Source organism: Coregonus clupeaformis, chromosome 7 (assembly GCF_020615455.1).
Source record: "Coregonus clupeaformis isolate EN_2021a chromosome 7, ASM2061545v1, whole genome shotgun sequence".
Classification (NCBI taxonomy): domain Eukaryota; kingdom Metazoa; phylum Chordata; class Actinopteri; order Salmoniformes; family Salmonidae; genus Coregonus; species Coregonus clupeaformis.
Window position 1 is genome coordinate 53,422,763 of NC_059198.1, and position 13,734 is coordinate 53,436,496.

Consider the following 13,734-nt stretch of genomic DNA (forward strand, 5'->3'; position numbering starts at 1 on the left):
ACTTCTCTGCAACCCGCCTCACCCAACGTGGAAAGGATTCTATTATTTCTTTATAACTTTCATCAAGAACCTTAAGCTTGAAACTAGTGTAGCTAGCGTAGCTGCAACTGAATGGCTACTTACTATTAGTCACCGTTAGCGTCTTCACCACTGTCCGTGGCCTACACTATCCACCAGCCAGCTCTAGCTCTAGCCTCGAGAATTCGTCGGCCATTCTGCACAGCGTGCTATCGACCCAGAGCTTATTGGACTTTCTGCCGGAATCACTGGACCCTAGCGCCGGATCATCACAACCAGCTAGCTAGCTGCAACCTGTTGTTGGCTAATTACCATTGCCCTATAGCAAGCACCAGTTAGCCTTGAGCTAGCCTCAGGCCCATCTCCCGGCTATCTACCTCTCTGTCAACCGGACGGGACCTCCTAGTGTTGACACTGAGCCCCGCCGATCCAACACGACTGGTTTGCCGACGAAATAATCTGATGTGGTTTCAACAGGCTTCCCGTTGCGACGACCACGAAGATCCATCTGCCAGCCCCGGCCCGCTAGCACACGCAAACTACAACTGTGCTCCCTGCTAGCTGTGCTGAAGCACCAATTTGAACTGCTCTCGGACTCACATATTGCTGTTCACTGGACCTTATGATCACTCAGCTGCACAGGTGATGCCTGCTGGACTGTTCCTTTACACGGTACCCTGTCCTGTTTATTCTGTTTAGCCTTAGCCCAAACGTTATTGCTATTTCCAGTTGTTGTCTTAGCTCTCTCTAATAACACCTGTGACTGCTTTATGCCTCTCTCCCATGTCAATATGCCTAGCCTATTGCTGTTTGGGTTAGTTCTTATTATACAATTTCACTGTAGAACCCCTAGTCCCTCTCAAACTGCCTCAAATAGTTCCTTTGTTCCACCCCCCATACACGCCGAGACCGGCTCAATCGGTGCCTCCAGTGACGCTATCTCTTTCATTGTTACCCAACGCTTAGGGTTACCTGAACTGTACTCATATCCTTCCATATCCTTTTCTGTACATAATGCCCTGAATCTTTTCTACAACGCCCGGAGAACTGCCCCCTTTATTCTATGTACCCAACGCACTAGAAGACCAGTTCTTAAAGCCTTTAGTCGTATCCTTATTCTAGTCCTCCTCTGTTCCTCTGGTGATGTAGAGGCTAACCCAGGCCCTGCAGCCCCCAGTATCACTCCTACTCCCCAGGAGCTATCATTTGTTGACTTCTGTAACCGTAAAAGTCTTGGTTTTCTGCACGTAAATATCAGAAGCCTCCTTCCTAAGTTTGAGTTATTCACTGCGTTAGCACACTCCGCCAACCCTGATGTTCTAGCAGTGTCTGAATCCTGGCTTAGGAAGGCCACCAAAAATTCTGACATTTCCATCCCCAACTATAATATTTTCCGTCTAGATAGAACTGCCAAAGGGGGTGGAGTTGCAATCTACTGTAGAGATAGCCTGCAGAGCTCTATCATACTATCCAGGTCTGTGCCCAAACAGTTTGAGCTTCTACTTCTAAAAATCCACCTTTCCAGAAATAAATCTCTCACTGTTGCCGCTTGCTACAGACCCCCCTCAGCCCCCAGCTGTGCCCTGGACTCCATATGTGAATTGATTGCCCCCCATCTATCCTCAGAGTTCGTACTGCTTGGTGACCTAAAATGGGATATGCTTAACACCCCGCACATCCTACAATCTAAACTAGATGCCTCAATCTCACACAAATTATCAACGAACCTACCAGGTACAACCCTAAATCCGTAAACATGGGTACCCTCATATATATTATCCTGACTAACTTACCCTCTAAATACACCTCCGCTGTCTTCAACCAGGATCTCAGCGATCACTGCCTTATTGCCTGCGTCCGTAACGGGTCCGCGGTCAAACGACCACCCCTCATCACTGTCAAACGTTCCCAAAAACACTTCAGCGAGCAGGCCTTCCTAATTGACCTGGCCCAGGTATCCTGGATGGATATAGATCTCATTCCGTCAGTAGAGGATGCCTGGTTGTTCTTTAAAATTAATTTCCTCTCAATCTTAAATAAACATGCCCCATTCAAAAAATACAGAACTAAGAACAGATATAGCCCCTCGTTCTCCTCAGACTTGACTGCCCTTGACCAGCACAAAAACATCCTGTGGCGTACTGCATTAGCATCAAATAGCCCCCGCGATATGCAACTTTTCAGGGAAGTTAGGAACCAATATACACAAGCAGTTAGGACAGCAAAGGCTAACTTTTTCAAACAGAAATGTGCATCCTGTAGCACTAACTCCAAAAAGTTTTGGGACACTGTAAAGTCCATGGAAAATAAGAGCACTTCCTCCCAGCTGTCCACTGCACTGAGGCTAGGAAACACTATCACCACCGATAAATCTACAATAATCGAGAATTTCAACAAGCATTTTGCTACGGCTGGCAATGCTTTCCACCTGGCTACCACTACCCCGGCCACCAGCTCTGCACCCTCCGCTGCAACTTGCCCATGCCCCCCCCCGCTTCTCCTTCACACAAATCCAGACAGCTGATGTTCTGAAAGAGCTGCAAAATCTGGACCCCTACAAATCATCTGGGCTAGACAATCTGGACCCTTTCTTTCTAAAACTAGCCGCCAAAATTGTCGCAACCCCTATTACTAGCCTGTTCAATCTCTCTTTCGTAACGTCTGAGATCCCCAGAGATTGGAAAGCTGCTGCGGTCATCCCCCTCTTCAAAGGGGGTGACACTCTAGATCCAAACTGTTACAGACCCATATCCATCCTGCCCTGCCTTTCAAAAGTTTTTGAAAGCCAAGTCAACAAACAGATCACCGACCATTTCGAATCCCACCGTACCTTCTCCGCTATGCAATCCGGTTTCCGAGCTGGTCATGGGTGCACTTCAGCCACGCTCAAGGTCCTAAACGATATTATAACCGCGATCGATAATAGACAGTACTGTGCAGCCGTTTTCATTGACCTGGCCAAGGCTTTCGACTCTGTCAACCACCGCATTCTTATTGGCAGACTAAATAGCCTTGGTTTCTCAAATGACTGCCTCGCCTGGTTCACTAACTACTTCTCAGATAGAGTTCAATGTGTCAAATCGGAGGGCCTGTTGTCTGGACCTATGGCAGTCTCTATGGGGGTGCCACAGGGTTCAATTCTTGGGCCGACTCTTTTCTCTGTGTATATCAATGACGTCGCTCTTGCTGCTGGTGACTCTCAGATCCACCTCTACGCAGACGACACCATTTTGTATACATCTGGCCCTTCATTGGACACTGTGTTAACAAACCTCCAAATGAGCTTCAATGCCATACAACACTCCTTCAGTAGCCTCCAACTGCTCTTAAACACTAGTAAAACTAAATGCATGCTCTTCAACCGAACGCTGCTTGCACCCGCCCATCCGACTAGTATCACTACTCTCGACGGGTCTGACCTAGAGTATGTGGACAACTACAAATATCTAGGTGTCTGGTTAGACTGTAAACTCTCCTTCCAGACTCACATTAAGAATCTCCAATCCAAAGTTAAATCTAGAATCGGTTTCCTATTTCGCAACAAAGCCTCCTTCACTCATGCTGCCAAACATGCCCTCGTAAAACGGACTATCCTACCGATCCTTGACTTTGGCGATGTCATTTACAAAATAGCCTCCAACACTCTACTCAGCAAATTGGATGTAGTCTATCACAGTGCCATCCGTTTTGTCTCCAAAGCCCCATATACTACCCACCACTGTGACCTGTACGCTCTTGTTGGCTGGTCCTCACTACATATTCGTCGCCAAACCCACTGGCTCCAGGCCATCTATAAATCACTGCTAGGCAAATCCCCGCCTTATCTTAGCTCATTGGTCACCATAGCAACACCCACCCGTAGTCTGCGCTCCAGCAGGTATATCTCACTGGTCATCCCCAAAGCCAACACCTCCTTTGGCCGCCATTCCTTCCAGTTCTCTGCTGCCAATGACTGGAACAAATTGCAAAAATCTCTGAAGCTGGAGACACTTATCTCCCTCACTAACTTTAAGCATCAGTTGTCAGAGCACCTTACCGATCACTGCACCTGTACACAGCCCATCTGAAATTAGCCCGCCCAACTACCTCATCCCTATATTGTTATTTATTTTGCTCATTTGTACCCCAGTATCTCTATTTGCACATCATCTCTTGCACATCTATCATTCCAGTGTTAATACTAATTATAATTATTTTGCACTATAGCCTATTTATTGCCTTACATCCATAACTTGCTACATTTGCACACACTGTATATATATGTATTTCTGTTGTATTTTTGACTTTGTTTTGTTTTACCCCATATGTAACTCTGTGTTGTTGTTTTTATCGCACTGCTTTGCTTTATCTTGGCCAGGTCGCAGTTGTAAATGAGAACTTGTTCTCAACTGGTTTACCTGGTTAAATAAAGGTGAAATAAATAAAAATAAATACAATGAAGTGGGTAAAACAGTATGTAAACATTATTAAAGTGACCAGTGTTCAATGTCTATGTACATAGGTCAGCAGTCTCTAAGGTGCATAACAGAGTACCTGGTGGTAGCTGGCTTTTAACAGTCATAACAGAGTACCTGGTGGTAGCTGGCTTTTAACAGTCTAAGGTGTATAACAGAGTACCTGGTGGTAGCTGGCTTTTAACAGTCATGATCATGATCATAAATGTTGAATTTTTTAAATGTTAAATGTTTTCGGCCAGGATGACTTTCACATGCCAGTGTGTGGTACAGTACATGCATCTAACCAGAGTCTACCTGATCTGGGTCAGTAGATCAAACCAGAGTCTACCTGATCTGGGTCAGTAGATCAAACCAGAGTCTGCCTTGGCTGGGCCAGTACATCTAACCAGAGTCTACCTGGGCTGGGTCAGTACATCAAACCAGAGTCTACCTGATCTGGGTCAGTATATCTAACCAGAGTCTACCTGGGCTGGGTCAGTAGATCAAACCAGAGTCTACCTGGGCTGGGTCAGTAGATCAAACTAGAGTCTACCTGGGCTGGGCCAGTAGATCAAATTGCTCTCTAGTTCAGATATCTCAGGCATCCACCTTCCTAATACACTGAACAAAAATATACAGTTGAAGTCGGAAGTTTACTTAGGTTGAAGTCAATAAAACTTGTTTTTCAACCACTCCACACATTTCTTGTTAACAAACTATAGTTTTGGCAAGTCCTTAGGACATCTGCTTTGTGTATGACACAAGTAATATTTCCAACAATTGTTTACAGACAAATTATTTCACTTATAATTCCCTGTATCACAATTCCAGTGGGTCAGAAGTTTACATACACTAAGTTGAATGTGCCTTTATACAGCTTGGAAAATTCCAGAAAATGTTGTCATGGCTTTAGAAGCTTCTGATAGGCTAATTGACACATTTGAGTCAATTTGGAGGTGTACCTGTGGATGTATTTCAAGTCCTACCTTCAAACTCAGTGCCTTTTTGCTTGACATCATGGGAAAATCAAAAGAAATCAGCCAAGACCTCAGAAAAAAAATTGTAGACCTCCACAAGTCTGGATCATCCTTGGGAGCAATTTCCAAATGCCTGAAGGTACCACATTCATCTGTACAAACAATAGTACGCAAGTATAAACACCATGGGACCATGCAGCCGTCATACCGCTCATGAAGGAGACGCGTTCTGTCTCCTAGAGATGAACGTACTTAGGTGCGAAAAGTGCAAATCAATCCCAGAACAACAGCAAAGGACCTTGTGAAGATGCTGGAGGAAACAGGTACAAAAGTATCTATATCCACAGTAAAGCGAGTCCTATATCGACATAACCTGAAAGGCCGCTCAGCAAGGAAGAAACCAATGCTCCAAAACCGGCATAAAAAAGCCAGACTACGGTTTGCAACTGCACATGGGGACAAAGATCGTACCTTTTGGAGAAATGTCCTCTGGTCTGATGAAACAAAAATAGAACTGTTTGGCCAAAATGACCATTGTTATGTTTGGAGGAAAAAGGGGGTCCTTGCAAGCCGAAGAACACCATCATACAATGTGATTTTCTGGATTTTTGTTTTAGATTCCGTCTCTCACAGTTGAAGTGTACCTATGATAAAAATTACAGACCTCTACATGCTTTGTAAGTAGGAAAACCTGCAAAATCGGCAGTGTATCAAATACTTGTTCTCCCCACTGTATATATATATATATATATATATATATACACAATCTTTTTATTATATATTTTTCTCAATTTATTTTAGAGCTGCTGAAAACCCGGGTAAAACAGGTAAAATAAAGTAAGTTTCTATAACTCTCGTCCCCTTGGAATGAACCTAAACAAAACTCATCTTCAAAACAGTAAAACGTGCCGAAAGACAATCAGCAACCAAGTTGTCCTTACCACGGACATGTCTGATTTCAAGAGGAAACTCCTGCAATATCCCTAGTAACTTTCCTCTCTGGATTTTCCTCAGTGGAATTTATTTGATTGGGGCAGAGTCCCCAACGTCAATGTCATGCTCTAGTACGTTTGTCTGGCAAAGAGAACTAACCTTGATACTCCCAAAGCAGTGCAACAATGTTGCCTTTTTCCTCCAGAGACAAGTGTGTCGAAAAGACATCAAGGTTTTCTAGAATCTCTGAGTTACTCAACCGTCCAACTGTCACAGGGTGTATTGGACTTTCCTCATACTCTAGAGGAAGACTGTAGTCAACGGTGACAGCAGTGGCACAGGCTGAACATCACTAGCGGTTTCCACTGACTTCTCCGCCCGATAGTAGGTGAAGTATGGTTTCAACATGTTGACATGACACAGCCAGGTTTTTCTCCTGCGCCCCGGAGTGGCGATGACGTAATCCAGATTACCCATTTTTTCCACTACGGGGTAAGGGCCTGAAAAGCGAGCCTGCAACGGGCAACAAAACCAGGACTTGGTCACCCACATCGAAAGTGCGGTTTCGGGCCTTCCGATCGTATCAAACTTTCATTTTCATTTGCGCCTTCTCCAGATTCTCACTGGCAAACTCACAGGCGTTCTGTAATCTGTATCAAAAAAGCGCCAACATGCTCCAACAGATTTGTTTTTAAGGTGTCGCTCTGCAACAACCTCTCTCAGCAAACTCAAGGGACCTCTGACATGATGTCCAAACACGAGTTCATTCAAACTAAAACCGAGAGAATCCTGAATAACCTCCCGAGCTGCAAACAGCACAAGACCCCTTCATCCCAGTCTCTCAAACTCAAAGCAGTAAACTCTCAACATCAGAGTCTGATTAAATCTCTCCAGAGTACCTTGAGACTCTGGGTGGTAGGCACTAGAGGGGCAGTGGGTTACACCCTACTGTTGTAGCACTTGCTGGAAGACCTTTGACATGAAATTGCAACCTTGGTCTGACTGTACTACCTGCGGAAGTCCAAATGTTGAAAATAATTTCACCAGGGCCTTAACAATACTGGGAGCTGTGATTTTCCTCAGTGGAATGGCCTCAGGGAAATGAATGGCAGCGCACAGTATGGTTAAGAGAAACTGGTTACCACTCTTGGCTTTGGGCAAAGGACCAACACAGTCCAGCAGAACCCTGCTGAAAGGTTAGTCAAAAGCAGGAATAGGTTGCAAAGGTGCAAGAGGTACAGCTTGATTCGGTTTACCCGTCCGCTGGCAAACACAACAGGATTTACAGTAATACACAACATCCTGTTTCAGACCAGGCCAGAAGAAGTTACGCAAGATGCGGACTTGTTGACCCCAAGATGTCCTGCCATACTACCATCGTGAGCCAACCTCAGCATCTCTTGTCGAAGCTTAACTGGAACGACAATTTGAGATACACCGGGCCAATTGTCTTGCCCAGAAGTGGCGCGAGAGCGCCATTTCCTCATTAGAACACCATCTATGTCAAAGTAACCCACACAAACTTCATCAAACTCCTCCTCTGGACATATCTTAGCAAAAAGAGGGGAGAGGGAAACATCTTTACTCTGTTCCGCAATCGGCTTCTTCCTAGACATCGAAGTGTCAACTGTAGGGACCCTCTCTTCCTTCAGCGGTCCTACAAACTCACTCACCTTTGGGGTTTTCAAAGGAGAGGTCAACTCAGGAGGTTTAGAGAAATCAGGATCACCCATAAACGTCTCAGACAGATCGACCATGGTGGGATCGCTTACATCCTCCTCAACACTAGACTTGCTCCCGGTGACTTTCTTAGACATGGCAGGTGTAACGGCACACACTGGGAACATTCTAGGGTACTTTACTGATAGCCCATCAGGTTCCTCTACTCTGGGTTCCTTACAAACGACAGGATTTGGGACAACCTTCCCTCCAGCCAAATCGTTTCCCAAAATGAATGTTAGGCTATGATACCCCCTTCACTGGTAGGCTAGGTCTCACTCCAACGACAACGGAACCAGAAATAAGACCAGACTCCACATTATACAAAGGAATTTCCAAACCCATTATGATTTATATCACGCTACAGAATGTTCTAGAGGATTCTTTAAATCATGCTACAGAATGTTCTAGAGGACGATTTAAATCACACTACAGAATGTTTTATTGATTTGCTCGCTGAGGTAATGGACCATCATGCCCCAGTAAGAAAGAGTACAGTTTGGGACTCGTTCATCTCCATGGATTGATGATGAACCGAGTGAGGCATTTTCTCAAAGAAATATGGCAAAAGTCTTAGCAGCCAAATCTTAACTGGAAATTGATTAACAGAATTATAGAACACTATGTAATTATGCATTTCATTAAATCGTAAGATTATATAAAAAATAAAAAATGCTTTTATTGATTGTAAAAAATGATTCAAAAAAGGTATGGAATACAGTTAAGGACTTTCTTGGTACATCTAGTGTAGAGGTTGATGGAGGACAATAACAAAACCAGCTGATCATCAATCATTTTGCTGATTTTTTTTACAAAGAAAATTAATTTACTGAGCGATAATGTAAACACCCATTCTTCCAAACAAGCTATTGTCCAATGGATTGATGATCATATTATGAGCAAAAAAAACTGCTATTTTAGTCTACCATTGGTGTCAGTAGAGGAAGTGTTAAAGCTATTGAAGTCATTACACAATGGTACATCTAATAATATAATAATATGTCATTTAGCAGACGCTTTTATCCAAAGCGACTTACAGTCATGTGTGCATACATTTTTACGTATGGGTGGTCCTGGGGATCGAACCCACTACCCTTGCGTTACAAGCACCATGCTCTACCAATTGAGCTACAGAGGACCATCTACAGGTTATGATCTTATGGACAATGCTTTACTTCGCTACGCTGCTCCCCAGATTGCAGATTGCAGATTGCAATACATATTTAATTGGTCACTGGAAAAGGGGACATTTCCAAATGTATGGAAGCATGCTAAACTGTGTCCAATCCCGAAAGACAGCAAAGAACCCATTGCTCCTGCCAATAGTCGACCAATCTGTCTACTCCCTTCACTCAGTAAGATTTTGGAGGGTATTGTGACTAGACAAATATAGGAGTACATGGAAAAGAATGATCTGATCACAGCCAATCAGCATGCTTATCGCAAAAACCATTCCACTACCACTGCATTGGTTGAGATGACTGACCAGTGGCTCAATGCTAAGGATAATGGCAGGTTTGTGAGTGTACTATTTTTTGATTTTAGTGCAGCATTTGATTTAGTGGATCATTAAATAATTTAGACAAAATGATTGCATTATGGGTTTAAGGAGGCAGCATTGAATCAGTCATATCTAACTGACAGGAAACAGTCCACCTACTGTATATCAATGGGTTGTTTTATTCCCCTCATGTTTTAGACTGTGGAATACCGCAGGGCAGCTGCCTTGGGCCACTGTGGAATACCGCAGGCCACTTCTTTACTTCATATATACCATCCACCTTCCTTAGGCCTTCTCTGAAACTCAAGCTACTATATTTGCAGATGATACTACAATTTATACAGCAAGACAATCGGTTCAACAGGTACAGCAAGAACCATTTAAATATAATACATTGGAAGGTTGTGCAGGACTATGGTAGATTAAGGAATTAATCTATCTTTTCAGACTGTTAGAGTATTTATTTGTTCAATATGTCAGTGTATTATGTCTGTTTGTAACAGTGTGTTATATGTGAACATGTGGTCGTATTATAAAGTGTATTTTAATGTTTAAGGACTCTTGGAAGATTACTCCAAATCAGCACTAAAAGAGATCCTAATTAAGTGAAATGAATTTAAAATCTCCACTCCTTGTACTAACACACTGCAACCAGCTGCTGAAGTGTCAGACAAAGGCAAAACACCCTGCAAAATGAAGGGCTGCCCCAGTGTCTCGCAGTATCTCCACCGGCTGCTTAACAGCATCGCTGCAGAGACACAAACCCATCTGAAACAAAGGGATCATACACATCTGATCCAAAATCTTGTTTAGGAGATACCCCAGTCCCAACCAGAGACTTAATGAGAGTCCCAACCAGAGACTTAATGAGATACCCCAGTCCCAACAAGAGACTTAATGAGATACCCCAGTCCCAACCAGATACTTAATGAGATACCCCAGTCCCATCCAGAGACTTAATGAGATACCCCAGTCCCAACCAGAGACTTAATGAGAGTCCCAACCAGAGACTTAATGAGATACCCCAGTCCCAACCAGAGACTTAATGAGATACCCCAGTCCCAACCAGAGACTTAATGAGATACCCCAGTCCCAACCAGAGACTTAATGAGATACCCCAGTCCCAACCAGTTGTTCTGTTTCAACTTAAGACACTGAGAGACAATGTGTCCTTTCTCACAGCAGTGATGACAAACTGGCAGATACGAAAAACAAGTTTTCTTCGGATCCTTATCTTTGGGCACTGTAGAAAAGGACTAAAACCTCACAGTAGGAGGTAACTGCTCTGGATTGCTTTTTGTGTAGGGATAACAACCAGGTGCTTTGGGGGTGGGTGTCTTGTTTGTGAAGGTAGTTTTATGTGTCAACACAAACTCATCGGCAAGAACTGCAGCTTTCTCAAGAGTGAGATCCTTGTGCTCATTAATGTAGGTAGCAACCCTTTCATGAAGGCAATTATTGAACTGCTCGAGAAGTATGTGTGTCTTTAAATCCTCAAGGTCCTTGACCTCTTGAGAACCACACCACCAATCAAAAAGACATGCTTGTTCCCTTGCGAACTCAACATGGCTTTGTGATTCTGTGTTTAGTAATTTACGGAACTGTTTGTCTGTATGCCTCTGGGACCAACTCTTAAGCCCGAAGGATAGTTATGTCGTAATCTGAACTCTGGTCAAGAGATAAAGCGGCGTACACTTTCCACCAGAACACTTTGGATGAGCAGTGATCAAATATCTCGTGGCCATTTTAGGGATGTGGCGATTCGCTCAAACAGAGTAAAATATACAGTTAAAGTCGGGAAGTTTACATACACCTTAGCCAAATACATTTAAACTCAGTTTTTCACAATTCCTGACATTTAATCCTAGTAAAAATTCCCTGTCTTAGGTCAGTTAGGATAACCACTTTATTTTAAGAATGTGAAATGTCAGAATAATAGTAGAGATAATTATTTATTTAAGCTTTTATTTATTTCATCACATTGCCAGTGGGTCAGAAGTTTACATACACTCAATTAATATTGGTAGCATTGTCTTTAAAATTGTTTAACTTGGGTCAAACGTTTTGGGTAGCCTTCCACAAGCTTCCCACAATAAGTTGGGTGAATTTTGGCCCATTCCTCCTGACAGAGCTGGTGTAACTTGAGTCAGGTTTGTAGGCCTCCTTGCTCGCACATGCTTTTTCAGTTCTGCCCACAAATGTTCTATAGGATTGAGGTCAGGGCTTTGTGATGGCCACTCCAATACCTTGACTTTGTTGTCCTTAAGTCATTTTGCCACAACTTTGGAAGTATGCTTGGGGTCATTGTCCACTTCCTGACTGATGTCTTGAGATGTTGCTTCAATATATCCACATAATTTTCCTTCCTCATGATGCCATCTATGGTCAAACAGTTATATTTTTGTTTCATCAGACCAGAGGACATTTCTCCAAAAAGTACGATCTTTGTCCCCATGTGCAGTTGCAAACCGTACTCTGGCTTTTTTATGGCGGTTTTGGAGCAGTGGCTTGTTCCTTGCTGAGCGACCTTTCAGGTTATGTCGATATAGGACTCGTTACAGTGGGGAGAACAAGTATTTGATACACTGCCGATTTTGCAGGTTTTCCTACTTACAAAGCATGTAGAGGTCTGTAATTTTTTTATCATAGGTACACTTCAACCGTGAGAGACGGAATCTAAAACAAAAATCCAGAAAATCACATTGTATGATTTTTAAGTAATTAATTTGCATTTTATTGCATGACATAAGTATTTGATCACCTACCAACCAGTAAGAATTCCATCTCTCACAGACCTGTTAGTTTTTCTTTAAGAAGCCCTCCTGTTCTCCACTCATTACCTGTATTAACTGCACCTGTTTGAACTCATTACCTGTATAAAACACACCTGTCCACACACTCAATCAAACAGACTCCAACCTCTCCACAATGGCCAAGACCAGAGAGCTGTGTAAGGACATCAGGGATAAAATTGTAGACCTGCACAAGACTGGGATGGGCTACAGGACAATAGGCAAGCAGCTTGGTGAGAAGGCAACAACTGTTGGCGCAATTATTAAAAAATGGAAGAAGTTCAAGATGACGGTCAATCACCCTCGGTCTGGGGCTCCATGCAAGATCTCACCTTGTGGGGCATCAATGATCATGAGGAAGGTGAGCAAAAATCAGCCCAGAACTACACGGCAGGACCTGGTCAATGACCTGAAGAGAGCTGGGACCACAGTCTCAAAGAAAACCATTAGTAACACATTACGCCGTCATGGATTAAAATCCTGCAGTGCACGCAAGGTCCCCCTGCTCAAGCCAGCGCATGTCCAGGCCCGTCTGAAGTTTGCCAATGACCATCTGGATGATCCAGAGGAGGAATGGGAGAAGGTCATGTGGTCTGATGAGACAAAAATAAAGCTTTTTGGTCTAAACTCCACTCGCCGTGTTTGGAGGAAGAAGAAGGATGAGTACAACCCCAAGAACACCATCCCAACCGTGAAGCATGGAGGTGGAAACATCATTCTTTGGGGATGCTTTTCTGCAAAGGGGACAGGATGACTGCACCGTATTGAGGGGAGGATGGATGGGGCCATGTATCGCGAGATCTTGGCCAACAACCTCCTTCCCTCAGTAAGAGCATTTAAGATGGGTCGTGGCTGGGTCTTCCAGCATGACAACGACCCGAAACACACAGCCAGGGCAACTAAGGAGTGGCTCCGTAAGAAGCATCTCAAGGTCCTGGAGTGGCCTAGCCAGTCTCCAGACCTGAACCCAATAGAAAATATTTGGAGGGAGCTGAAAGTCTGTATTGCCCAGCGACAGCCCCCGAAACCTGAAGGATCTGGAGAAGGTCTGTATGGAGGAGTGGGCCAAAATCCCTGCTGCAGTGTGTGCAAACCTGGTCAAGACCTACAGGAAACGTATGATCTCTGTAATTGCAAACAAAGGTTTCTGTACCAAATATTAAGTTCTGCTTTTACTGATGTATCAAATACTTATGTCATGCAATAAAATGCAAATTAATTACTTAAAAATCATACAATGTGATTTTCTGGATTTTTGTTTTAGATTCCGTCTCTCACAGTTGAAGTGTACCTATGATACAAATTACAGACCTCTACATGCTTTGTAAGTAGGAAAACCTGCAAAATTGGCAGTGTAT